General features: G+C 45.1%; 2 long non-coding RNA genes across 2 annotated transcripts; both read left to right on the top strand.

Annotated features, from left to right (window-relative positions):
• The first annotated feature begins 287 nt into the window (after positions 1–287).
• LOC142604725 (uncharacterized) lies at positions 288–9763 on the top strand. Its single transcript, XR_012838568.1, has 3 exons — positions 288–2451; positions 7711–7854; positions 8266–9763. It is a non-coding gene; the product is annotated as an uncharacterized LOC142604725 (long non-coding RNA).
• A 782-nt stretch (positions 9764–10545) lies between these two features.
• LOC142604734 (uncharacterized) lies at positions 10546–14711 on the top strand. The gene is made up of 4 exons (XR_012838577.1): positions 10546–10885; positions 11672–11918; positions 12098–12253; positions 14349–14711. It is a non-coding gene; the product is annotated as an uncharacterized LOC142604734 (long non-coding RNA).
• Positions 14712–20526: the final 5815 nt, after the last annotated feature.

The raw sequence follows: 20526 nt of genomic DNA, 5'->3' as shown, positions 1-20526 counted from the left end.
CATTAAACACAACACTTGAGCAATCTCTAAAATCTGTGTGGTTTTGAGATGAGCTGTTTTGCCTGTGATAACATAGATGCAGAGGATGTATGCATGCATAAACACATACACACACACACACATATAGGGAGGTACATTCGGGAATCATTCCTCTAATCTTCACTCTACTTTCCTTTCCCAAAATGGCCGGGTTTTCTTTACCAGAGTTGTTTCCAACTGTGTTCTAATTGCTGAAACCGTCAGCATAAAGTACCATCAACCAAAATGAAGTGAGGCAGACTCTCACAAGCTGCAAAACTTTGCAACACAAAGCCACTTTACAAAGAGTTTAGCTCTATAGAAACCCCAGTGAATGCTAGGAGGAATCCCAGAAAACTTTGCATGATGCTTCAAAATGCACCACAGGGATCCCGTGCTTGTTACCTCCTGACACCATCTTTCTGTAAAGGGAAAAGCATACAGCGCTCTGTGGAGCGATTACCCTGGGGTCCTACGCATTCAGCACTAATATTGGAAAGTTTCAGATCTCACAAAGAAGACAACAAGGACCTTTGATTGCCCCTGTTGAAGCTCCTGGTAAGAAGCAGGTCACTTCCCTCCAGCCCCTCGGAGCCTAGATGTGTGGACATTTCCATGCCCACTTGACAGGTGACTGTTTTACCAGACAGGGTTGTCAGTGCTGCTGGGGGTTATCTGGATTTAGCTGTAGGCAGGAACCGAACCACAATGAGCATTAAAAAAGCTCACTGTTCTTCGTTTGTTTAGAGACAGCCCATCTCAAACTTGTTTGAAGCCTTTTTTATTGAATTCACACTCTTGTGCCAAGCACTGAAAGATTTACTTTGGCTATTGCTGTAAGATGGAAAGCATATGAATGCGTGGCTGTCTGCCAGCTATGGGTGAGCAGTGAAAGGTCTGCTACAATGGACGGTTACATGGAACAAATGTGAATGCAGCGGGCAGACGTGACTAAAGAAAGGCTTTGGCATTCAAAGAACTGCTTGAGGTTTAATCCAGTGACTGAAGTAGGGTCAAGAGATAACGCGTCAAACCTGCAAAGCTTTTAACTGTGCAGCAGCTGAAAAGTAGTCGGCTACAGGTAGACACACGTGTCGTCTGAAGTACCAGCTGCTTGCCTCCCCTTGCAGGCTCTGGCTCGTCCACAGGCTCCATCTGCGAAGGCGAAGACCCAGTTGGACTTACCCAACGCAAGGTACCACAATTGCTGTTGTACGTTTCTTGCAGATGTTGCCATAATTTTGTTGTGGTACAATTTGACGTACGACTCCCTGCTGCATCCGAAAGGGGCACATTATCTCAATTAATGTTTCACAGCAAACATGGCACTGATAGTATTCATGGGACTAAAGACTATTACCATTTGCATGGTGACTAGCACAAGAATTATGACTATGTGTGCTTTCTGCAGCAAAATTTGCCCTCAGGCTCCCTTTTTTTTTTTTCTTTTTGGCTTGTGACAATGTTCCCTTTTTCTTCCTCCTTCTGTTTTGATTTCTACTTAAAGTTTTATGGCTCTGTCCCCTCCAGGGTGCTATTATCTTGTATGCTAATAGGGCTATGCATATTCTATTAGCGTTGTCAGTGTGAGATAAGAGGCACATTCTGTAAGGAGCACTCGGGGGGTAATAATCACAGCAAGGGGTCTCAATGTTAGTACATTATCAGTCATCTTCACATTTCAGTGGAGCCTGTTTATGCACCTCTTCAGCTGCGCAACTCAGACACTGAAAATTGCTGAATGTTTACGGAAACTGTTGTAGAGGAACATAATGGGATTTGAGATTGACTTGATAAAGGAGCCTTCTCCCTTGTTGCTTCCAGATACAAGATGTTTGTAACTGTATGCAATAAGTAGGATAATACGTTATATGGCAGTTAGTAGCGAAAAGCGGGCTCAGATCTGTATTTCAAGCAATAGAGCAGCTATCTAGGAAAAGATTTCAAAAGGGTGCACACCATCAGGGTTTCTGCAGAGATTTCTCTTTCTTTCTCCCTTTCTGCATCGTAACGCCCAAATGCACGCACCTGGTTCACATCAGTAGGAAGGCTGACAATTTTTACACCCTTTAGTCTTGAACTTGAATGATTATAAGTAAGTAGGCCCGTAGAAAGGAAATCAGTGACAGCACGTGAAGGGCAAACGAGTAACTATTTGCAACACTCTTTGTTAGTTAAATAACATTCCTTAGTTGCAGCAATGGGCAATGGCGTGTGAAATAGGTGTCATGCGAATGTTTTCTTCAGCTGTTGATGACGCTGTGGGCTGGTGAGGCAGAGAGTTTTCTGTTGTTGGACCGAAAAACTGTTGTTTCTCCCAGCTCGCTTGCGTTCCCGTTAAGATTCGCAGGGGTGGCAACGCTGCAGCCTGCCATCGTAGCCATCCTTTGGCAGGCATCGCTACGCCCTACCGGCAAGAGTTCATCCACGGGGGTAAGGTTCTGTTCCTGCCCTCAGCTGTGGCCTTTCTTGAACTGGTAACCAGCAAGTCCACAATTTACCGGAAAAAAAAAAAAGAGAAATTTTGTCTCTTTTGGCATCACAGTTTTGAGGAACATTTCACAGTATTAGATTTTCAGTGGAACTTCTAGGAGAAAAAGGTAAAGCACAGTGCTAGTTCTTTGTATGTTATGTTAGAAATATATGTACATAAATGGCATTTTATAGGGTTTCTGTATATTTCCTAGTAATTTAGTTCTGTTCCAGTAGTAGGAGCGTATTTATATGCTGTCAGACATCTGGATTATAATGGGACTCAAAGTTATCATTTAATTGAGCTAAGGATGGAAAGAAAAGGGGATTTTGTGCATTTCTTAGGAAGGTGGGGTCTCTAATTAGGTCTAAAATCAAGGACTTTGTAATAAATTTTGCAGACCCTGGGAAAGTAACCTAATGGGGAGTGACAACTAATACAGAGATGAGGAACAGAACAGAATGAAGGAACAAATTATTTTTGGAGACAGATAGGAAACTTTACTGTTCCTACAGTAAAACTTTTCCTTTCTACAAACAGAAAACTAAACGCTCTGCCATGGGCAAAGCCTTTAGGAGAGCCTTAAAATGTCACTCAGTATAAATATGCAAATTCCTAAACACATAGGTGCCTAGTTAGACGATCTAAACTTAATTCCTGGGAAGTAGCTGCTGCATCCGTGCTACAGCCAAACCGTCGTAAGAAGGAGAAAAGGGCCATGTTTTGGATCACTCCTGTAGTACTTAAGATTACACATGGATATGAACACTCCTTACTTTAAAAATATTTGTCCTTGACATTTCCAGACACATGGCTCACACCAAATGTATGCGGCTCCATCTCCTGAGGGTCTTGAGATTAAAACCCCTGCTTTCTCACCTTGTGATCTGGCATTAATAGCTGATAGAAAAATCACATACATGACTGACATCTTCCTAGAAATGTGAGACTGTGGAATTAATGAATGCCATGCTGGAAAGCAGGGGTCAGTTTGGAAATAGGATTTCTGTTGCCAGCCATCCAGTCATGAACTGGACAATCTGCCGTTCATTTTTTTTGCTTTGGCATTGAGGAAAATTGATCTGGAGAATAAAGCAGTCAGAAAATAAGCAGCTATGTTTCTCTGGCCACTGGAGGTTGATGGACTTTTACGGCTTGTGGAAATCGGGCTGCCTTGTTTTACAGAAGAGCTGTTAGCACATTCTGCATGACTGCTAAGTTCTTTATCCTGCTGTTATCTGCAGGATAAATCTGCAAATCTGGAGATCTAGAGGCTTAGGTGGCTCAGAAGATTGACGGTCAGACACTGTGTTATGGTTGGTCAATGTTGGCGGTGCAGCGGTGTAGGACAGCTGAGCTACCAACCTCTGGATGCCTCATGAAATGCCAGGGGAAGGGTGTCTGCCCTCTTTGGGGGAGAGGGGTATCTCTTACGTTCAGCAGGGCAACATGGGAGGTGTACCTGATCTTATCTTGATGTTTGGAGAACTCCTATCGCCACGGCAGCAGTGCTAGTATTTTTGTTGCCTGTTTTCTACTTTTTCTGCTGCGTCTGTCTCCAGTTTTGTCAACACTAATCTTGTTGATGTGGCCATGATGAAATTGCATTAACCTACTGAAATAATATTATTCGTAAGTAAAACAGCTCAACCCCTGCACAACTGTTTTCACCAGCATGGATTTAAATTGCTAGCAGTTCTGTGCAACTAGTGATGATCTCAATGAAAAAACTAAAATTTTCTAGAAACTAAAATATTTCAGCAGAAACAATGTCTTTCTGTGTATTTTTAGCAAGAGATAAAAACTCGGAAGCATTTTGTTTGGGGAAGATGGATTTCCTTTTCCCTTCTTTCTATTTTTCTGTTTCCTGTCTTTTTTCAAGAGCAAATGGGGAGAGAGAGAAAAAAAAAAAAAAAGAGTTTAGATACCAAGGGAGCTGGAAGAGGAAGGGAGGGGAAAACCTTTTAGTAACACTTTTTTCGTGGTAAAAAAAAAAAAAGGGAATATTTGAACAAAAATACAAAAATGCTGCAAACACTTCATTTCATAATGACATGCCATTTCTCCTTGTTCTGTCAAGGTAGCTCCCACCACCTCTTAGCTCTGCTGCAATCATTATTGTTGCTTCTGGGTGCACACTGGTTATTTTGGCTTCCACAGTGAAAATGCAGAACTCTTGAGTCTGTCAAGTAAGCTGGAAAGGGGAAGAATGGCATCTTGCTGCTCATTGTACGTCTCATCAGAAAAAACCTGTGGCCCGGTCCCTTTCTGCATCTGCATTGGACATGTGCACTGAGTGGCATTAGTCTGAGCAAGGGTGAAATCTGGACTGCCTCTAACTGGATTCTTCACTCTCGATGTGTTTGAAGGAAGATTTAATTAAAAGTAAGTTGTGTGCCGCTAAAACAATCTAATCACTAAATAGACTCTCTTTTTAAAGGGTCATAACAACTCCATTTGTAAGAACTACAGGAATAAAACTAGTAAAAGACCTGAAGACATATCTAGCTAATGTTTTCTATGAGTTCATTCTTGTTTCAGAGCAACTTCCGGAAAAATGAATCCCAAAGCATCCTGTTTACCTCTGTCTATGGGATCTAGGGATGATACCTGAGAAAAGCGCTGTGCTACCAGCGTACTGCCGGGAGCCTTATCGTGTCGGAATTGCCAAACTCCTCACAGAATCTGAACAGGTAGTAACCAGGGGCCCAAACCTATTCGCCTCAGAGCTCTGCAAGAGTCCCGATGCTGGAAGACAAGACGGGACCCACGTTCACTTACATGTCTGAGAGCCATCCCATTTTCATCAGTGAGCACATGAACATTGCACGGGGAGAAATGTGGAAGCAATTACTTTAAGAGCCGTCTTTTGGGCAATTCCCAAAGAGACATCAGACCCTGTATTTATGAAGCCTATTGCATCGGGCCCTAATGAAGCAATTAAGCAAAGGGTCCTCTGTGTTTGATCTAAATGTGGTAATTTTTACAAAAACATCACCGAGTGATAGATACCCATAACTCAGAGTCCTTAATTGTACTTAATTTGTTTGGAATACGAATGTGCATTTAATTAAGCCAGGGCTTTGCCCACATGTTTAAAGAAGGGCTGTCAAGGAAAATTAAGACCCAGTTTGTTTTCAAAGTTACTGGTTTTTATCAGGCCAGGACAGCGATCTTCGAACAGAAGGTTACAGGATAATTAGGCAGAGACCTCAAGCCAAAAAAAAAAATTCAGAGACACTGTACAGCTGAGAAAGCAGGAAGAAAAACTCCTTGATGAAGAAACATAAGAATCGGCTGTTCACATAGTAAAGTCATGCATGGCTAGGATTTGGTAAATGTGACCTGTTGGTTAAAATGTGTTTTGCGTTCTTAAACTCCAGCAACGAGGGTGGAGACTGGCTGTGTTTAATGGCAGAAGCAGCTGGCTCCAGGACCAGAATTCATGCCGCGCTCAAGGACCACTGAGTGCGGAGAACCAATGGCGTCTCCATCAAACAACAACAAAATGGAAAGGGCAAAAAGCATTTCTCTTGTTCCCTCGGATTTACCAAATCCAAAGCATCAGCTGTGAAAGCTGGTTTTAAAAGCGTCTCTTTCCCAAGCACAGAAATACAGTAGGTGCTTGTCATCCTCTCGGGAAGAATATCAGTCTGATGCATGGAAAGGGAGTTTATTCCATGATGAGTAGTGCCGATACTGTTATGGAAAGCAGCACAGTGCACTCTTTTTTCGTGTACAATAATATTTCAATAGAAGTGACATGTAGGGAGGAAAGCATTTAAACAAAAATGTTGAGACAACTGGATTTAAATCTGTTTTGTTCGTTCTTGTTTAGTGAAAAAAAAAATGCAGTTAAAAATTAATCATGCTTCAACACACATGAAGAAAAGGCAATTTTTGATATTGAAAAATTAGTTTCTCAGCACAATAGCAAACAAAGTCCATGTGTGGACACTGTAACCTCCGCTTTCTGTGACTCTTCAAGAATCACATGCTGGTTATCAGTTTCTCAACACTGTCATTTTTAATGTCATGGTGAGGCATTTATGTCAAGAGACCCTTATTGTGGAAAATAGTTGCAGTCTAAAAAGGTTACGTGGCCAACGACGAAAGCTGTGCGCACATCATTGGCAAGTGGTGAACTAAGTCACAGAAGGAGTGACTTGTCTACGGAAGGGTGATGCATCTGTAACAGAGCTGAAAATTGAACCCAGATTCCCTGCACTGAGGGAATGTAGGGTCTGAATTGTGAAAATCATATTTTCTTGAGCGTTTTGATGGGCTACTGTGCTGATGACAGCTGCAGTGGCTCTTAATTATGGATCACAAAATGTGTGGAGAAGATTTTTAAACAGAAAAGTAACTCTACATAGTATTATCTCCTGTTTCTGGACCTGCCTTTCACTGATTTTCAGCTAAATGAAGCTGGCATCTCACTGTGAGATGGCACCTGGCCTTCTCTTCTTGGGTGGCTCAATTTAAAAGTTGGCAAAACACCCAGAACAGCATCAGACCTAATTTAGTATAAAATTAGTCGACTTAAAATAAACAGAATAAAATAAAATAAATCCTATGGTATTAGAGTTCTCTTGGCTGGATTGCTGCATGCCTAGCAAAGATTTATGGCATGCTGTCGCTAGAACGTTAGAAGGGAACGTACAGCGCAGGAGTACCCTGCGAGCCATTTACCAGGGTCCTCCCGGCTCACACCATGAAAGTTTGGACACCCCAAAGTAAGATGCTGAAGGGGAAGGACGCTGTGGGAGAGCAAGAGCGTGCTAAGTGGTAACGGTGAGACAAAACCACGGGAGGGAGGTGCTGAACTGCGGCTGATCCCGGGGTGCCATCACGCATTCCAGGGGTCCGAGGAGGAGGTCTCTCGTTTTTTGATGTATCTGCTAAGCACATTGAACCAGTTTGCGAAGGCAGGCCCAGAACACGATTCTTCTGGTGGTAAATGACTATGTCAGCCGTTTCACCCTCTTACCGGTGTTTAAAATTTTTGCAGCAATAACAGAGAATTTGAAAGGACATCAGGGGTGGATTTACAGGACTCCTGGGAAATCAACTGTTTCCTGTTTCAACAGCTTCTTCATCATAACTTGCTTTCTCAGTCACTGAATGATGTTCTATTAATCTTGGTGTGCCGTGATTACTGTTAAATGCAGAGCTGGGTTGAACCTCAATTCGTGAAATAACCTTTTTTGTCTCTTCAGCAAGTCCAACGTAGCAAACTTTGGGCAGAGGTCTACTGACCAAGTGGATAATTGTGTTCCAATGCATCCTGTGAATAATGCAGATAAAAAACCTTCAGTGAATAATTCATTTTGCCTCCACTCATTTTGAATTAGCCTATTCATGTATGTATCCTTTCCAGTCTGCCTGTCTCTGTGCGTGCATGTATTTACATAGCAATGTTGTAATTCGCAGGTACTTAAATATCAAAGCAGTATAGCTACTACTCCCAGCACATGTTCCTGACTATTCTGTGTGATTGCATATGTACAAGTAAGCATTGTGTACTGTACCATAAAAGTCAAGATTTTGATTTTCAGATGAAACATGACACGTTGTATTTGCTGCTGTGATGGCTATCTAGCATTAATATTAAAAAAACTTGCAAATGAGGGCAAATCATTTTGGCCTGGCTATAAATTACAGAACAAGTATTTTGGGCTGTTCAGTGTTCAGATGCAGGTTTTCTGCAATGATGTATATTGCTAGAGATCAGATTACCTACTCACAACTTTACCTTACCTTTATTTTGGCAGTGACTTCTGGATCCTAAGTCAAGCGAAGCCTACGAGCGGGAGGAGACACTTGCCTTAGGGATGGCATTCCCTGAGGGGTATGGACAGCACCGAAATTGCCCGAGCAGCACTGATAACTGCCTGCAGCTCGAGAACATTTGTAACAGGCTCATCTGAAAAGCAGCGGGAAGGAGGCTATTTCCTGATCAGATTTGTCAGAGAAGTTCTGAGAAGCATCTGAAATCTGCACAGACATCTGAGCCGCACGTACCCCTGGTCTGGCTCTGGAATACGTATCATTCACATGCAAAAACTTTTGCTCAGTGTTGGTGGATGCTTGATGTGTGGCTCCAGAGGACAAGGTGCCGTGACAGCCAGTGGAACTGACTGAATGGCCAAGGGTCTCTGGAAATTCCGGGGGGAATCCATTCGCTGTGCGTTCTCCTGCCTTGGACAGCCAACAAGTTGCGAGCATGCAGCTCCTAATCAGGGCTGGCAGGACGGATGGTTTATCTTTCCCTGAGAGCTCCTGCTCTGCAGAGAGAGGCGGACACTCGTTTTGACTCCTTGTCGTGGGCTTTTCAGTTTCCGGTCCATTACAAGTGACGTAGCCGATAAAGAGCCTGTCTGTCAGCGTTGTCTCTGGAGGGGCGAATCTTCATCCCTTCCTGTACTCGTACCAGAACTGTCTGCTCATGCTTTTTCAGATCATGCTGCGCACCAGGTGAGGAGGAACTCTGCTGGGAGCCGATCACAGCTTCCCAGCCCTGCCAAGCCCTGTCCCACGCACCCCTCCTAGCACTTCATAGGCAATGGCAGCTCTAGAAGAAACCTCTTCCCAAGTGGGGATGTCGGTGCTTAAAATAAATCACTGCCTATCGTTTTCTGAGTGGGTCAGAAGAAGACTTGTAAGCCTGTGTTGTGAACAGCTCTAACCCACCGCTTGGGAAAGAAATGCTACAGCAGACAGCATTGCTCTGGATCCATCACCCATGAAAGAAAAAAGGAAGCAAAAATCTGACAGCTGTGGCCAGTCATGAATTATTTTGTGCAGTCACATATTGGGGATGTATAGCTCCTTTCATTTACAGAAAGTGCACCTCTATAAACCAATCAAGGTCATACCGCACTTCTCGGTGGGAACTGCTATTCCCGTTCTGCAGCAGAGAAAGAAAAGGGTAGATCTGCACAGAATTTGTCTTCCTGCAACGGGGAGACCTTGCAGCCTAATCCAAGGGGATCTGAGTGGCAAAGTCGGTGCCGCCAGTGACTGGTCCATGGCCAGTGGGGATTCTGCAGCAGACTGGGGGATGGAGTGTGGGGGCTTGCATCCCAAAGCGTTGATCTGAACAGCTGTAACCGAAATAACATATCTAGGTTTCATTGCTAATGAATAAGTAAGCTGCTCACTACTCCGAGCCTCACCTTTTTTCTTTCTAATTTGAACTGACCTTCTGTATCTTCGCCAGAGTCCAAGTGTTACTTTCCAATGCCCGTTTACAAGGAATAAAGACAAGTCAAACGTATATCTCTGTGTGTGTATATATTTGTTTAAGTATTCTCCTGTATCACACTGGAGTAAGCTTCCTTTTCTCTGGCTCCATACTACCCTCTTTTTTTCCTTATTATATCAATTTTAACTCAGTTTATTACAGTTTTGTGTCTGATATTCCAAAAATTATTTTTCTAGAGTTAATCCCTAACCCCCCGCAATACCATTAGGAAAGCTACATGGCAGACTTAAAATAGTTACTACTTAGAGTAAGCAGCCTTTTCAAGTCAGAGAGACCTTTATTTATAATTCACGGATTGGAGAAACTGGAGTAACAATTTCTACAGTATAACGCATTACTCTGCTCTACTTTTGTCTGACAGACCTGTGCTAATTACTCTGTGCGGTTTTGATATAGAGCCAAGAATGGGTTGTAGAAAAATGCGTATCACTAAAACTTAGGTCCCCAAAGTCAAAAGTAAAACAAACAGTGAGAGATCGTTATCTGAAGCAGACCCTTACTAGCAGTGTAGAGGGAGAAAAAGTCATTCCCGTGTTTTGTGTTTCTTTTTTTCCTTCAGATCCGAGTAGTATTTCTGTCTGTAGTTGGAAATATCTTGAGTTTGTGCAGTAAGGGCAGACAGCGCATTTATTCTGCTCTATCCCCTTTTTCTTCTCTTTGAAAGCCTATAGCTGGCTCTGGCATGGACTCTTTGTGTGGCCTTCAGCAAGTCACTTAACCTTCCTGTGCATCAGTTTATTCATTTGTAAAAGGAGTATTATAATAATAGACACCCCTCAGGGGCTCTTCCAGATTTAAATAATTAATGTTGGTAAAGCAGTTTGTGAGCCTCAGATTAAAGGTGCTAAATAAAGGCAATATATTAATTTTTTTTTTTTTTTTTACTCCAGCTCCTTATAGAAACAGCAAAGCAATAGCCTGATAAGCGTTGGATTTAAATTTGGGAGTTAATGTTACAGTGCTCGGAGTATATTTTAATTTCTGTGGTCCCAATTCAGCAGAGCTCCTAAATCCATTCTTAATTTTAGAACGACCCGTTATTTCCCACAGGTAAGGCTCCCAATCTGACAAGCTTTTTGGATCAGCCCTGTAAGAGCAGTGATAGAAGAGAAGAATCAACGGTGCACGTATGTATCTATGTGCGTTTATCCTCTTGCATTTATGACCTCAGCAAGAGCATCATTGCCACAAGAATATAATCGGGAAGTCTCATAAGGCTTGCAAAATTCATCCGGGATGCAAATCAATAAATGTAACAGGAGAGAAACTACAAGCTGTGCATTTCCATGGAGGCTGAGATTTTGTGGGATGGATAGACGCTGCTGAGCATGACCTAATGCCGCAGGAAAAAAAAGCAAGCACAGACCTCAGCATCTAAACAGTATGAATATTGAACCAGAGGTCCTTGAGTAATTGTCCTTTCTTCACTCTAGGGGTGAAAAGGGTACATTAGACATTCACTAGCAGCAAATGGCACCTGACATCTCTCTAAGTGAAAGTCAGCTTGGAATTTTTTTTAATGGCCAAGCATAAATCTTTTAAATTATAGATCAATAAATAGTTAATTCAATAATAGGAATCTTTTAAATATTTAATGAGTCATATGCAGAATGGCTCTATAACTGGATGTTGATGGAACTCTGTCAAAGGAATTTGAATCAAACTTTTCTAAACTCCCCATATTAAAATACTTATCGATTCAAACATAAACTATGAAGACTGTTGCAAAAGTAAGGGGAGGGGGTTAGCATACATTTTCTCATCCAAGAAAATTGGAACTAGCAGCTTATTTTTAATGATGTATTCTTCAGCTTTTCAGGTTGTATTAATGTTCCCACTACAAAAATGAATAAGAACCTATGCAGACAAGAGTTTGTGTGTGCATATTCATTAAAGTCCTGTTTTAATGGCAGCTGTGCTTTTAAATAAAAGCTGTGGCTGCCTGCCTCTCGTTAAAGGATTCTGCTAACCGGCATTGACGCTGATATCCTGAACTATCTCCAGCTGAAACTGCCCAGAAGTTTGAATTAATTTACTCGAGTTTTCAAGTGAAAGATAGTGGGAGTTGTAGCTACATACGCTAGACCTGGATTCGTTCCTTTATCGCTTTCTCTGAGGAGATCCACGGTCGACGTTCACTCTTACTAACTGTGAGCTGGCGTAAGTCAACACTGTTCTTAGTTACCCTACATTGGGGACATTTCGTGCTCAACCCTCAGCCCACATTCAGTGCACTGTTATTCCATAGCAAAGGTGGCATCTTAAAATTTTGTACAGTCCAACCCTAACTTTCAAAATAATAATAATAGTAATCTAGCTCAGTGTTGATCTCTCTTCAGATAAAATGGTGGAAAGGATGGTGCTGAGAACAGGACGTAGGAGTCGCTTCAGCGGGGGAAATACAACAGGCAAGAAAGGCACAAAGCGGTAGAAGAGGAGAAGAGATTGTCTGGAGACACGCCGAGAGTGGTCTTTGCAGCGTGGCTGAACCACTAGTAAGTTTGCTCTGGGTATGTCTGTGCGCGTTCAGTGCCACGTACTTCAGGTCCTGGTATTTGAGGAACAGAAGAGGCTTTAAGCGAGGCTTGTTCACCATCTCAGGAGCTTCCTACCTTGAAGCCACTCAGCAAAACCAGTTGGTGTCTCTACGCTCCTTCACCAAAGATAGCAATGAGGGTGTTTGATGTTGCCTCCGAAACATGGTATCAGAAACTCCTTATTGTAACACCTTATTGTGCCCATTACACAGATGGCTAAACACATTTGTGTTCGGAGGAGGCAAAGCGTGATTGCACAGAATTTGTTACTGCCTTCAGGGGTAGTCAAAACTAGCCAAAAACCAGCTTTGGCGTTACCTGAAGCGGGACCCGTTGTTTGCTCTGTGTGTGCATCTGTAATCAATTCTAGTTGGTTCAGTATCTGTAGCGGGTTAGGGTTTCATTTGTATTCTGCACACCTCTGCTTTCCCCTCGCTGTGTGTGTATATATATCCAGAAAAGCTGCCTGCATATCCTTGGGTTTTTTCCCCCAGGATGACAGATACTGTAACAATGACAGTAGATTAATATCTCCTTAATCAGCCAAATGAACATGACATACAAGGGTGACAGTTCAATTTGCTGCTAACAGATTGTGCCTATCAGAGCCCTTCCATTCCAACTGATGTTTATTTCTGGCAGAGATCATACGGTTCTGGGAGGACCCCAGCTTCCCACCAGCTCAGAGACACCCATTAAATACATCAAGTACCACATAGGTGTTACTCACCCGCCTGTCAGGACACTAGCTGCTTGGGAAACGAAATGAGCCTTGACACATGCGATGGAGAAACGCTGTCACTTAGCTGGGCGAAGCGGCAGCATGTATTATTGACTACAGACTGCTGCAGGTCCCTCTCTTTATTGCTTGTTATTTTTTGTTTGCTTGTGGACTCTTGGCTGTTGAAACATGGATCAGACACTGAGTCTGTCTCCTGGGGAGGTGCATAAAGAACCGTAATGGGGAGGAAGTGCGGGAGGGGTGGTGGTTTAGGTAGAAGCGATACATTAAATCTTAGTCCCAGAACCGGCTGTGCTTTGAGTTTGTTTGCAGGTGGGATTTCAGGAGGATCTAGTTTCTAATTCTGAAATTCAATCTGCAGGGTCTAATTCAAATCTTTCTTTTCCTGCTTCCTGCGGTATTTCAAATGAAGTAGCCGCAGATACCGTACAAAGGGACTGCGAGCCCTTCCGAAGGGTAGTCCCGCTCCTCCCCTAGGCTCAGCCGGGCTCCGTCCTCTCTTGTGCGGGCTTGAAACACAACACCTGAGCCCAGGCGGGTACCGCCGCGACACTGAAATAAAGCTTGGCATTTGCCCGGCTGCATTTCTGCGAACACGGCATCAGTGTTTGCAGCCCCAGCCCCAGCGGTCTGCCCGCGCGGTGCCGACAGCTCGCTCCTGCACTGGGGGACCGAGATAGCGGTTGGAGTTCTGAAGGCCTGACTTTGTTGCCGATGTGTAAATCTGTCTTCAGCACTTAAAGGTCTGATCCTGCAGCCCTTGCTGCTCCCTGTGGGACCGTAATCGAACAGGAGAGTTTTCATGTGCTGGATGAACCCCAGTTATTTATTTTCGTAGTGACTCACATCGGCCATCTGCCTGCTTTTGTTTAGACACCCTTGCAGTGCCCTTCCCACGTCTATGAAACTGCTTAATTTTGCAGTCCCACCCAAATATATAAATCACGTTTGTAGACCTCTGCAAACCCCATCCGCAGCCAGGGATCGCTCCGGAACCTCCCAGCAGGCTCATCACGTCACTCTGGTTTTCCTATGGAACTTTTTTGCACGAGTCCCAGCGGTTTGCTTCACGGAAGGCAAGAGATGTGTTTATTTTTGAAAGATAAAATACAAGTAGTTTCAGTGAAAAGGTTTCCAAGATAAAATTAACAATATGTTACCAAAACAATGGCATTAAAAAGATATCCATGTGATTGTAATTACGTAGCTAAATCCTTCCAAAGGAGGGTTCTGTCATGCCCTATACTCGTTACAATTGCTGTCATACAAATGTGTTCGTTATTTTTATCATTTTTTTTCTTCTTATTACAGCTTTTGTCATAAGAATAACTCATCAAGGTTTTACGACTAATAAATTCTCTAAATTACAGTCCAAGGATGCATTACTTTAATTTTTCCTCCATATTCTGTTTTTAATTGCCATGCTATTTCCCACTTGCCTTTTTTAATGACTCGTTAGGCTTAAGGGGAAAGAATAGAATTTAGTCCACCTGAGAGCTTGCATCAAGTCTGGACACCTGAGAAGGGACCTGAGACATGACGGGGAGGAAAAATGTGACTTGTGTGGCTCGCGAGAAGACTTCGGATTTCAAATATTAAGGATATTCAAAGCAAAACAAAATAAAAATTCTTAAGAAAGCCCCAGACCGGGCATTGTTTATTAAAATTATTTGAACAATTATTTCTAATAAGAAACGCAGTTGAGATGTACATGATTTTTGTAAATATAGATATATGCCTTTAACGTGTAACTGGGTCTGCTGGGAACATTTCAGAGTTGTGAAGATTAGATTTAGACATGTCCTTAAAAAACTTGTGAAATCAGGACCGAAGAGAGTGAGAGGTGACATTTTTGGTTACAGACTCTTTCGTGAGCTCCGTGCGTTGCTGTCCCGTGCCCGCAGGTGAGGGCGGACAGGCACCCGCAGCTACGGGGCACCTCCCGGGTCTCTGCTCCGGAGCAGAAGGAAACGCTGCCCAGGGTGAGTTTGCTAAAGGCACTGCCCGGTCCAGCGCTGCCTCCCGCTATCACCAACGGGCTGCGAGATACCCGCCCTCGTACCTGGGTAAGCGACCCAGCCCATAAAAATGCCTTTTCAGATGCAACTGCAGGAGCGGGTTACCGTTCTGAGTGTGAGTGCCCGCATCTCGCCCACGGGGACACCAGCCTTGCCTTGGTCGAGGTCTCGGAGAGATGGATGCGAGCCCCAAGTGCAATATTAGCCACGAGTTCGAGCTGTGTGAAGCAGTTTCTTCTAGGTGCTCCCAGAGATCTGCTCGGCACGGTTCCTGCCTGCACTGGTACGCTTTCCTGGCTGGCAGCGTGTGCCCATCTCACGCTCCTGCGCGCACCCCAACGCCCGTGTGCAAAGCAGTTGCATGAGCTTCCGCTTAAATTTTGGCAGGATGTTGACCTGGGAAACTCGTTTTTTTTCTTTCTTTGCGTTGACAGAGTTCTTCAATTGGTCACAGATTTTTATGGGCCATCACTGGCATCGGTTATTTAATTATTTTTTGTTAGAGCGTTTCGGTTGTGACACAAAGTCGTTAACAAGCCGGCTTCAGGCCGAGCAAACCCCTTGGCCCGCGCGCTCAGCACCCCTCTTCGCTGTGCTCGGCGGGTTGGCACAACTGCCCCGCAGAAGCAAGAAGAGGGTTTAGGGGGTCGGGGTGAGCCCCTTTCCAATTGCCTTATCGTCCTCATCGGCTTGTTTACGGCGAGGGCTCTGCCCAGCCTGCGGAACGCTTCCGTTACTGTTTGTCTTGGATGTTTCGGAGGGGAGGCGTCTGACTGTCCCGTTTTCCCAGCGCAGCGGTGCTGCCCCAGGCTCTCCCATTTCAAGCCTTTTCAGCGGTGCAGGAGAGGGTCCCGCGGGGAGTTTGGTGCCCTATCGCCTTTCAGGTGGCAAGGCAATGAGTAACCAAAACTGAGAAAAACACGAGAATAGTGCAGAATGAAGTGGGATAGCTGGTAAATGGGCAGATGCAGGGTTCAAATCCGTACTATTGCGAGACGGTCGTTATTTATTTCATGATTGCAACAGGGTCTTGGCTGCGCTAGGACATGGAGTTTGTCCGCAGTGCCCGAAGAGGAGACCCTTCTCGCGGCGTGCGTGCGCTACGTGGCACCAAATACGACGGAGGAGCTCGGCTGCTGGGGCATCAGCCCCTTAGTGCTGGCGGCTTACCGACTCCCAGACCTAAGGAGTGAGTTAAAAACCCGTTGACCACATGCTAACAAAAGCAGAAAAGCGAGTTTTACGCTGGTGAATACCATACAAATCTCTCTAGAGGGAGGCAGAGAGCCATTTCTCCGGGAAGATTTGATAGTTTATGTGTGCAGCACAATCAGCAGCAACAAAAAGCACTCTTTGTCAAGTATGTTTCAGGTGGCAGCACAGGTTATGCTAGTGGCAAAGTCCTTAAATATTCACCTCCATCACTGGCTCAGCAGGATTTTGCTCTTGCAAAAGCCATATAGCACTTTTCCTGCAATTGCAGCTCTCCCGTTGTAGCCCTTCTAGCGCAGAACCAGAGGGTGCTTTGAGGAAACTGGCTCTGAACTGGGTTCTGTCTAATCAGGACTGGAAGTCACAACACAGTAGTCCAGTCCTCGCATCTGCGCTTCCAGGATGGCGGCTAATTATTTCACAAATGTGAGTATTATTTAAATGCACTTCCCAATATTTTTCCTTCCTCTGCTGACCACGAGCAGTTTGCTACGAACGGCTTCTCATGCGTATTCAGTGAATCCACCAGGCGCTTACTTGGGCTTCATTCACAAAAATCACAAATTTTGAAAATTGCAGCCCGTACTCAATGTGAGATAAAATCCTGCCTCGCTGAAGCTGATGAAAACCTGCTCGTTAGCTTCAGCCCAGCTTTCAGAAAAATCTTCTCTTCCGCTAAAACAGTTTTGTGTTTTTTCAAGTCCTAAACTGGCACAACAATCTCGTTACTAAATAGACTTTACTTAGTACCCAGATTTTTGACAGCACAACGTATTTGCGGACCTATTGAGGCCTGCCTTTTGGGGAAAATTTGACTCATAAAGGACACTGCTCGCTGCAAGGGGGCCGTTTCACGTGCCCTGGAAGCCCGGCCCCGCTTGCGGGTGCTGCCGCGGGTGGAACAGGTCTGGCACGCTGGTTCTCAGCGGGGTTAGAGCATCACCAAGTCCTGCGTGTGAAAATCCAAAACGCGGCTTGCTGCAGCCCACGCAATGCAGAAGTCTGCGACTTGTTAGCTGGGACGGATCCAGACCAGTAAACGGTGGGTTTGCAGAAGCGCTGCCGCCGGGTCATCTGAATGCAGTCGCAATTAAAGGCCTGGGACATCTGCATGTTTGTCTGCAGGCCATGGCTCCTCTCTGGTAACGCAAATCCTAACGTGCGTTAACTGTTTAAAACCAATTTCGTTGCAGTTAAAATTGAATATGACTGTTAGTCTAGAAAATATGGCCTATTTCCTTTTACTAGTTAGCTTTTAAAGGTGTTTTACAATTCAAATGAGCCATGCAATTAGAGGTGACATTGCCAAAACTGGACAGACTAAAATTAGACATTCCTGCTGTGTGTTAGAGCTCGGCCCACGGCTGGATCCTGCTGTCTTTGGGCTGTACCTGTCTGCTCCAATCTCGTGAGTCAACAGGATACTGAAATGTTCCAGAATCCTGATCTTTGTGGTTTTCTGTTCTTTCTGTCTCCCGGTATTACCCTACGCCTCTTCCCCTTTATAGTGCTTAATGCTCAAAGCTCGCTCGCACACGCACACTCGTGCACGCTCGTGCACACACAGAACAACATTTTGGCATTTTTTTGCCCTTGAGAACTGGGAAGCGCCTCATTGTTACGACACTTAATGACTTGACCACCGCAAACCCATAACGAGAGCCAAGCCCTGGCTTACAGTGCCCGGGTTTACAAGCCGAGAGCAGGCAGCAGGGTGGCAGGTTCCGCCTGTGCCGCTTGGCCAGTAACGCTCGGACCCACGGGGAGTTCCTGGGCTGGGGCCGCACTCACTCACACGCGCTTTGATCTACGTGGCTTCAACGCAATGCTTCGGGTGCAAGGGTGCTGAGAGAAGGGTCACCTCTCCACCGGTGGATGGGAGCGCGGAGGAGCGCGGAGGGTGTCTGCCCCCGAGGAACACACGGGAGCTCCCTGGCAGCAGCGGCGACGGTGCCCGGAGTACCTGGCCTCCCACCTTCTAAATAGTCCTGCGCATTAATTAAATGTGTAATGACGCTGTCCCTAGGTCATCAGTGACGTGATTCCCATTAACACTTAACAGTGCAAAGCATTCTGCCACGGTTTGGGAACAATGTGTTAGTGTGAAGACTCCTGAAAATTTCTCTGGCCAACAGCTCAAGGTACATTAGAAAGTCAGAAGTGAGGAATATCTCCCAGAAAATGCCTGTTGTTCTCTGAACACAGGATGTGGCCGTAAGGAAAATTCTCCTTCATTTCGGGCTCAGCTCGATGGATTTAAGAACAGCGTTCCTCTAGTCCGTGAAGTCAGTTACGAACATGCACACAACCATCTGATTCCAGGAGCGAGGAACTTTTTTAAACAAACTAGTCACTTTTTTATGGCACCGGTTACAAGATCCAGCTCCCTTCTCGCTGGGCCAGTCATTTGAATCCAGACCAGGTTGGTAGTTACGTCTGTTGAGTGACCTACACGAACAGAGTTCTTGGGCTCGGTCCAGTTCCCGGTGGAAAGATGCCCGGGCTGGAATGGCCGTACCAGCTGGCAGTGCTGGCAGCAGAATTAGCAACAGCGTGAGCTGCGAAAGTGCCGCCGAGCCAGAGCCCACGCCGCTCTCCCACGGGTGGTCTTCCCAGGTCAAGGCTGAGACACAGCGGTGATGGTGACACAAGGTTGCTGGCAGAGCGGCCACGTGAAAACGTGAAGTCCGCTCTCTGATGCCAGATTCAGCTCCAACCGTACAGGGCTTTTCTGCACAAGTAATTCCTGGAGCGAGTGAGGTAGTTGTGGAGTGTCACAGCAGTGCGAAAATAACAGAAAACAGAGCGCACGTATCTGAGGATGACGATAATTTCCCGTTGGAATCGCCTCCTGAGGGACACGGTGAACTCTCCAGCTCTTGCAGCCTTTGGATCGAGATTGATGTCTCGTTCCAGAAGAGATGCCGCAGCCCAAGCAGTTGTTAAGGCTTTGATGGAGAAATCACGGCGTGACGGTCTCTGGTTTGTGCGGTTTAAGTGATCATCCCGAGTCATCTTTTTGAGCTGGCCTTAAAATCTATGAATCAGGTGACTCTCGTGGCAAGATCGACACGTGGCAATATTTACTGCAGAGATTCTATTGTCAGCAGCAAACCGCCCTTCTGTTTATCCTTTAATAGCTGCGGGCTTCGTGTCTGAACTCAGAGCTCTTGTAAAGGCCGGGGTTAGTATGCGTTCGTACTCTTACCTGAATCCTCCGAGCCCCTCCAGCTGCCACGCTCGCGTGACTTGAGATCTCTAGATGCACACTGGACCCTTATACGACAAGCCAAAAGTTCCCGCAGCATCTCACCCCCACCTCTGCCATCGTGTCGGCAGGTACAAATGTGTTCCCTGACAGACAGATATATAAATCCCAACCGTCCAGAAGCAAAGCAGTTTTTAAACTTTAACGAGCAGAGTAATGGAAATAAAATACAAAGGAAATGAAAAAAAAAAAAGAAAAAAAAAGACTAAAATGTTTTTTTATTTTGGTATTCTGCAGGAAAAAGTGTGTACGCTAAATAATAAATAAGCCAGGCAATGTTTTTACAGCTTCTTTCGTATGCGTGAATATTTGAAACATGCAAAAATGTGGAATAGGCATTTACTGAGGACAAAAGAAGAGAACTTATTTTATGTACAGAGAGCAAGAGGGAGAAAACAGAGAGATGCATGTTTAATGGATTGCTGTTCACAGAAGGGAGATATTTCCAAGTGTGAACATATTTGTAGACAAACCAATCTGACAAGTTAGCTCGGGGATGATGTATTACAGCAGAATTGGCCTGGGAAGCGGAATTTTGTTGTGAGGGTGTTGGCTGGTGTAAACAATGCCTGCTGGGTTTTGGCAGCCGAGCTGTCGGCTCTTCCAGCTACCGTGGAACGGCTCAGCCCTGGGTTCTGGTACCCGAGCGGTCCTTGTCCCGCGTAGCCAGGAAAAGAGAGACAGCTTCTTTTCATGCCTTTTTCTATTTGAAGCCAGAAGGGACCAATAACTGTGACCCCTTAAAACTGTTTTTAAGAGGGGAGCGAGAGCAAGAGAGAGCTACGAGGGCTTTTTTTGCCCAATACGGACCGTAAAGGCAGAGCGTATGGTCAGCATCAGAACCGGTGCTGCCGCACCATTGCAAAGCGCCCTTTGCAGGGCTCAGCAACCTGCTCACGGATCGAGGCTGCTCCACGGGCTGGAGGCGAAGGGCAGCGCTCAGCAGCTCTGGTGGATCCCAGCAGGTCTGGGATCAGTGACCTCGGGCCGG

Source organism: Balearica regulorum, chromosome 21 (assembly GCF_011004875.1).
Source record: "Balearica regulorum gibbericeps isolate bBalReg1 chromosome 21, bBalReg1.pri, whole genome shotgun sequence".
NCBI classification, from domain to species: Eukaryota; Metazoa; Chordata; class Aves; order Gruiformes; family Gruidae; genus Balearica; species Balearica regulorum.
Note: the sequence above shows the minus strand (reverse complement) of the source record. Positions and strands in the feature narration are given on the sequence as shown.